At 35.4% G+C, this 7,391-nt stretch overlaps 4 non-coding genes across 4 annotated transcripts; 2 read left to right on the top strand and 2 right to left on the bottom strand.

Moving 5' to 3' along the window:
• Positions 1-1,438: 1,438 nt before the first annotated feature.
• On the top strand, positions 1,439-1,555 carry LOC145565878 (U5 spliceosomal RNA). Its single transcript, XR_014095241.1, has one exon. It is a non-coding gene; the product is annotated as a U5 spliceosomal RNA (small nuclear RNA).
• A 1,183-nt stretch (positions 1,556-2,738) lies between these two features.
• LOC145565978 (U1 spliceosomal RNA) lies at positions 2,739-2,900 on the top strand. The gene has a single exon (XR_014095325.1). It is a non-coding gene; the product is annotated as a U1 spliceosomal RNA (small nuclear RNA).
• Positions 2,901-5,594: 2,694 nt separating this feature from the next.
• On the bottom strand, positions 5,595-5,791 carry LOC145565792 (U2 spliceosomal RNA). Its single transcript, XR_014095169.1, has one exon. It is a non-coding gene; the product is annotated as a U2 spliceosomal RNA (small nuclear RNA).
• A 1,497-nt stretch (positions 5,792-7,288) lies between these two features.
• LOC145565962 (U6 spliceosomal RNA) lies at positions 7,289-7,391 on the bottom strand. The gene has a single exon (XR_014095311.1). It is a non-coding gene; the product is annotated as a U6 spliceosomal RNA (small nuclear RNA).

Genomic DNA, 7,391 nt, shown 5'->3' with positions numbered 1-7,391 from the left:
CGGAGAGTTACCAAGTGAGTGCAAGGAGTTAATGAGGGAGTGGTATAGCTCGCTAGCCCAGCCGAGTATTAAGCCTTGCGAGTAGCTTGCGTGAGGTTTGTGATTATTTCCTTTTCCTTATTACTCCTATAAATACATCTCCTTGGTCATTATTCAATGTGATGTTAATTTCATTATTGAAATACCCTAAACACATAAACACAAACCTACCCTTTGAGATCTGAACAGTTCTTGAGTAATTCCACTCTTCGGGTTCGGGTACACGAATTACGAAGGAGAGGTGTGTTAAACTTGGGGGGCGTGCGTCATCAGGAAACTTGTACCGGTGGTGGCGTATTTCGCTTCTAAGGCAGTGGATTATGTTCCACGGCGCGACTGTGAGTTTGAGATCTTCAATCAAGTATTTTTCCCCTTCATCTTCTCTATTTTGTCATTGGAATCGACAGGTATTTTACCAACAAACTGATGAAAACAGATACTACACTTGATCTTATACAAAAGGTCAAGAAAGGCATAATTTGCTTAGATTTAAGTACCTATATTTATTTCTTGCATCATCTATTTAGGATCACCAACTCCATAGATCTTCCCAATTCTACCCAAACAGAACTACAATCTGCAATCAGGAAAAAGCAGGATTAGACATGATGCAAGTCAAAATAGTGAGCGAACAGATAAGGGATTGTGTTTTACTATGGATATAATCATTCTCACATAGTACTACTCATGACTGTTTGCACCCAAAAAGAAAGTTTTCATTTAAATCTATATATGGGTGACCTTGGCTTGCCTCAGTCATACTTCTCAAGACATACCATGTCTTATGCCGCACAAATTGCAAATGAATTTATCATTATTAACAGATATAGCAAAAGATGCAATCCAGCTCAAAATACAAGGACTATTTAGTGAAAAGGTCACCTTAGTGTTCAACAAATGATTTTGGCATTTCAAACATTGAAGGTTTCACCATTTGACTTGTTCATAAACAATGAAATCAGAAAAATTTGTGCCGCACCAAGTGTCCATGTATGCTTAACAACGGAACACATCTAAACCTTGCTTATGATTTTTTATTTTTTTTTTAATAAAAAAACCCGCAATAAACATAGCAAGCAATTATATAGAATGGAACCTTCATAAAAATGGACCCTAAAGAATTCCCAACAAATTTTACATTTGGTAGCATAATATTAACATCATGCCTTTTCTAGTGGATGATTAATGAATGAGTACTTAAGCTTAGTTTTCACTCTTAAAATGTGGAATGCAAATAATGAGTACAAATTTCTAGTTGGTAGCATAATATTAACAGCATACCTTAGCTTAATATAAGATTATAGATGTGGAATGCAAAATAATCCCACATCAATTAAGTATAACGCGCCAAAGTACGACTCTATATATATGTTTCACTTTTCTATAATACACCCCACGTAGCCATGCAATGAGCACAGAGCGAACTATTCTTTCGCCTTTTACTAAAGAATACCGTGTGCTCGCTGCATTTAGTGGCATACGTTTATTTTTGGAGGGAGTTCCATAAAAGGAGTTTCCAACAAATCAAGTTCAATTATTTAATACTGTCCATTCTGTTATTATTAACCAAGTAATTGAATGAAGCACTACAAAACATAACCCTTGTTTAAGTAGAACCTTAAAAGGGAATCAACTATTCTAATATTTGTATCCATTCCAATCAGATGCGTAGTCATTTAGATTGCGTACGGGTTTTTTACATCGCTCCAATACCAAAGCATGTACTCCCAATGTTTCTATAAGACCTTCCATGTACCAAGGGTAGCCCTAGCTCTTATTATAACATGAACAATTGTATTCTATCTCATCCAAATGGTTCAATCCCATCCTTCTATAAATTAGTGACACCCCTGCCTCAAATTTTCATCCTATTGGACCTTACACCCCAATATGAAGTCCTCTTACCAATTACTCCGTATTATATAGATAATACCATCATAATATGAGCTTTAAATTTAATCTAGAAAGGCGACAAATACCAAAAATTTCATACTTCTAGGATACACATGAAAATGGATGCCCAATAATTCCCATCTTCCTGACTTTATGCCACAGACGTAACGTAACGCATCAACCAAGTGCCTACTCTCCATGCTTAACTAAATTGACCTTAGTTGGCCCTTTTCGTCCACATCAAGGAGTTGCTGCTAGACTACTACCTACTAGTTGTAAAGATCTTTGATATGCTAAAGTAGCCTGCTGTGAAATGCATCTCTATTTGGTAGGCACAGTGCATCACTTTTTTTTTTTTTTTTTTTTTTTTTTTTCCAATGACAACCTGCCACAAGCTTCACACGTCAGTACGCCACCATCTAGTAATTGCTTGTCACAATAACTATTGACCAGTACAATAAGTAGTTACCAAGAAGACCATGCAAGGGTTTGGCATGCAAAATTATGATGTACAGATAATATGCATTAATCTACCTAGTAGGTATATTAACAGTATAAATCTTTCGATTTTAATATCTAGTAAAGCTAGTAATAGGTCTAAAGCAAATTCAGGATTAATCATTTCCCGCAAACTAAAATTAGAATCACCCATCGGCAAGACAAAGATACATGAATGAATCACTTATTCAGAACATACAATCATGAAATTCAGCTTTGCAAGGTTGGATCTTGTCCCACATCAATTAACTAACAAGGGTTGTATTAAAGAGATGACTATAAAATAAAAATGAGTATATTCAAACAAATTACTTACCTGGACGGGGTCAATGGGCGATCAAGAAGGCCCATGGCCTGGGTTGGTGACTTCCATTGCACATTAGGTGGGGTGCCTGCCTAACATCTTCCCAAGAGGAAGAGTGTACGTCATAATTTGTGATAGTGGGGGCCTGCGTCCGCGCGGCCCCTATACACTTCTCAGTTAAATCATTAGACGTATTTCTACTAGCAAAACATGGGACGATATCGTTAAAAATTAATTTGACACAAAATCACCTCTACACTGCTGGAATTGATGAAGTTCTTTAGGCAAGTTAAAACAGAGTGAAAATTAAAGAAAAACTCTTTTGATAGTGATATAGCACTATTGAGGTACAATCTTCTCAATACAGAATTACAGATCAGTCATGCATAAGTTGGACAAGTTTCAGAGAGTAGTTAGCTATCTTAGCGTAAGTGAGTGAGGTACTAGATTGACAATTAAGCTCAGGCTCACTTATAAGTTATAACTACTTTTAATGATGGTAAGGGAGTTCAGTCAAAAGTAAAATCAGATATCAATACATCATCCAAGTAGGTTGGCGCGGGAAGAACTTCCAGTCCCTGGGATACACAAGCGAAGTAAAAAGACGCAATATTAAATTAGAATTAACACCGCAAAGGGAAAATAAATTTGGACCATTTATTGATTTGTGCCTGTCATCTACACAACAGCATTATAAATAAAGCCTTTGTATCATTATTTTCCAATGTGGGACTAGATATATTGCTGCATTTGTGTAGGCTGTGTAGCCCATAAAATCTAATCTCCAGAAACCTATTAAATTGTTACAGCCAAAACATCTCATAGTGCCAAAGCCAACTACATATATCCAATCTTCTAGGTATCTTATCAGCCAAGAGTAGCTTCCAAAATGTGTTCCTTTTTCTAAACAAACCTTACTTAATACTTCACCAAGTCTCTAAACCAATAGACAACAAGAAGGAAAGTTGAGCTAAAAGATTTAAATTTTTTCCTACCTGCCTTAACATCTTCAGATTCTGGTACTGGTAAGTATTGAATGATTTGCCAGCAAACGAACTGGACCTGTTGTAGCAAAGATGATCACGCATTTTCAGTTCGAGATGAAGCATGAGTAGAAAAATATCGGAATGTTTTCAAAATTCAAATTATAAACCAAATTGAAAAGAAAAAAAGATGCATACCCCTTCTTTCTGCCAGGTGATAATCTGTCAATTAAAGAACCAGCAAAAAAACAGGAAGATTTCAGTAACACTAGTTCCTAAAACAAAGCCTACAATTATCTCTACAAAGAAATATAACAAAGCATATCAGTAAAAGACATAAAGTTTACTTGAACTTTGGTTTGCAAACTCAAATGTAAAACCAGGCAATACAGACATAAATCACATAATGAGAAAACAAGACATACGGGCATAAAGAGGAAGCAACAGCCAGCAAATGGCAGTCTCGGTAGAATCATTCCCCATACGACCCAAAAAAAAAACCTTGTACATTTATAAGTTTTTGTAGATAAAATTCACCTGTTCTCTGTTACATATTACAATAAGATGTAAGTTGACAAAACACAACCGTCCAGCATCAATCAAGAAAGAAGAAAACTAGGAATTTGAATCATAAATAACGTTGTGTGAGTGTGTGACCCTTCTCGCAGCTGTGCAGTCAGCACATAGCAAACTTCCAGAAGACTGAGTGCAAGTTTTTAATCAGCAAGATAGCTACTACAGTCCTCTCCAAATTGCCAAATTTCTCCCACCAAAACTTAACTTTTATTCTTATTTTTATTTCTGGTTATTGGCAGCCATGGCAGGGGATGAAGGAAACCTTATTTTCTAGCTGAAATTTATTGCCAGTATCAAGTCCAACTCAATCACAGAGAGTCAGGTAAAAGAGACTTTGTAGAAAAGAATAAAGGAAAATCTTCAATAATACCTTGAAGCAGTCTGAGGCATCGTGGCACTCAAAGGCGCAAGGAGAGTTCAGAGTAACTACAGACCCTGGTAGTATTTAACATAAACCATTAGTCATAACAATTTAAGAATGCCATATCTGGGTTTAGAGAAATAAAATTGTTAGTGGTAAAAACAGACTGCAGAAGGAGAATATAACCTGCAACAAGGAGCGGAAGAACCAAATGGAGAGAAGGGACTAATGTTTGGACTATATCTCAAGGTGGCATCACCATTGCGCATAAGCAAGGATACTCTTCATTGTTCCCAGTTTCATATAAATCTGACTGTAAGTTCAACTGCACTCGTGAGAAAACGACATACTAATCTACCACAAATCCTTTTTTTTTTTTTTTTTTTTTACTCTTACCAGCACTAAGACCTCTGCACTAACTATTAGAGCACATAATCTGTCCACTTTCCAAATTCTACTGAAAATGGACCGGAGAATTCACACTTGTTATTTCCACACAAATAATAGCCACACATTCCATCCAATCAAAAAAAGAATAGTGTATTCTCACATGATATCACAACTCATATATCATTGTTATTCTCACATAGAACCAGAAATTTAAGCGGCTTAAACTGAGATTCTTTTGTTAGGATCTCTTAGAGCAGTAGAGCAAAACTATTCTTTTGCACTATACTAAAGAATAACATCTGCTATTAATTTGCAGTTTTTGAATGGGCTGCTTCTGATCCCTGACTGCTGTGACTAGGGGGGTTGAAAAAATCATGAATTTTAATAATTTAACATACTACCTCCTTTAAATGATAAAATAGTTGCACATAACACATACATGAGGTAGTAACATAAAACACCAGGTATAGTGTATATATCTGAATATTCAGCTGTTCATCATCAATTCATTCAACTAAGAGAGAAAACCAGATTATTTTACTAAGTACAGGTGGGGTGCGCCAGGCCCGTACAATAGTGCAACGCATGGGCGACGCTTGAAGATCCCAGTAGCAAGCCACTGTGGTTGAACTTCCCCCTTAAAAAATAAATTTAATATCGTTGTGGGCCATTGGCCCACGTATCAGATATTAAACTGATAAGAACAGATACTACACTTGATCTTAGCCAAAAGGCCGAGAAAGGTATGAATTGTTAAGTCTAATCTCTTGCTTTTTATTTCCTGAAGTTGTCGTACCCTCGATGCTTCTTTTTTTTTCGATGTGGTACATCACTCCTTAAATTGGGGTTCTGTTTACAGCAAACTTCCATCATCATTATTCGGATGTCTGAAGTTCATGGTTAACTAATGTATAAACAACAGAGCTAGAGGTCATAAAATCTACTAGTAGATTTGGTGAACAAATGGAGAAGGTCAATCACACATTAATTGTATCTAAGGGTAAAGCTACACAAAAATAAAACATATCATACTTCCATTTAGAACAAATGGAGACTTGTTTATCACACACAAACAACATTTAGTATTAAAAGGGTGCATCCAGTGGAACATCCCCAGATTTCATGTTGACAAGGTTTGTACTTGAATTGTTTTTATTTGGGCAGTTTACGCTGTAAAAGAGCATGCAAAAGTAAAATAATGTATCCCCAAGCCCAAATCATAAATATAACATTGTTTAATATACATGTGAGTTTAACTGCTTAGAACCCCACATCTTGGACAAATCTCACAATATGTAAGATACGACAAGTTAAAGACTTTAATATAACCAATTTCATATTAAACACATATTTCAAGCACAATATAAACACATATTTTCTAGGAAATGATTGACCTATTTCCCTTTGTTTACATGTGAAAGAGTGGAAAACATGTTTTCCCGATGGTCAAAAATAATTCTACATTTCTACTAATGGAAGAAACAAAAATTATGTTACCCTTTATAAAGATGCTCAATAAATAATTCCCATTTCCCTTTGTTTGCATCAATAAAGAAGCTCACATATATGGCGCCACTATTGAAAAGTAAGTGAAAATTTAGGTCTTACTAAGTTTGTATGGAGTTAATTTAGTTTACATAGAACTAGGCAGTGAGGTAGAATATTGAGAATACATAAACAAAGTACTTTAATCAGCTATTTAAATGATTTACTACACTGGCATCATTTTTTGTTTTGGTTCTCACCGAGAGTCAATTCTTTGATTTATTATATGAGGCTTAGTATGGATAGTGCATTCTAAAATACAACCAAAGCAATAAGGTTATGGATAACAACATCATGTAATCAAACACTAACTTATAGATACATAATCCAAAATATGGTATGCGAAAACAACACAGGAATCAACTTATAGAGTATACAAAATAAGAGGTAACATAGTTTTTGTTTATATAAATCCTATTATTACTGAAGGAACAGCATCATCATATAACAACAAAATACATGACAGCTTCGGAGTACGAAATAGAAAACAAATTAATCTGTAAACAGAAAATTGGATCAAGGGAAGATAAACAGATCAAAGAGGAAAAGCGAAAAAGAAGAAAAAAAAAAAGAGCAGCATAAACAATTTAAATTGATAATGGAGGGGCAGAAAAAGACAAAAGACCAAAGGGGGAAAAAAGAGAGGGAAGAGAGAGCAGCAAAATCATTTTAGTTAGAACTGCAGGGGGAAAAGGACAAAAAAATTTGGACCATTTCTCGATTTGTGCGTGTCATCCTTGCGCAGGGGCCATGCTAATCTTCTCTGTATCGTTCCAATTTTATCAGATGTCTCCGAAGAGAC

The sequence above is a fragment of the Chenopodium album genome, chromosome 10 (assembly GCF_948465745.1).
Source record: "Chenopodium album chromosome 10, dcCheAlbu1.1, whole genome shotgun sequence".
In the NCBI taxonomy this organism is placed as follows: domain Eukaryota; kingdom Viridiplantae; phylum Streptophyta; class Magnoliopsida; order Caryophyllales; family Amaranthaceae; genus Chenopodium; species Chenopodium album.
Note: the sequence above shows the minus strand (reverse complement) of the source record. Positions and strands in the feature narration are given on the sequence as shown.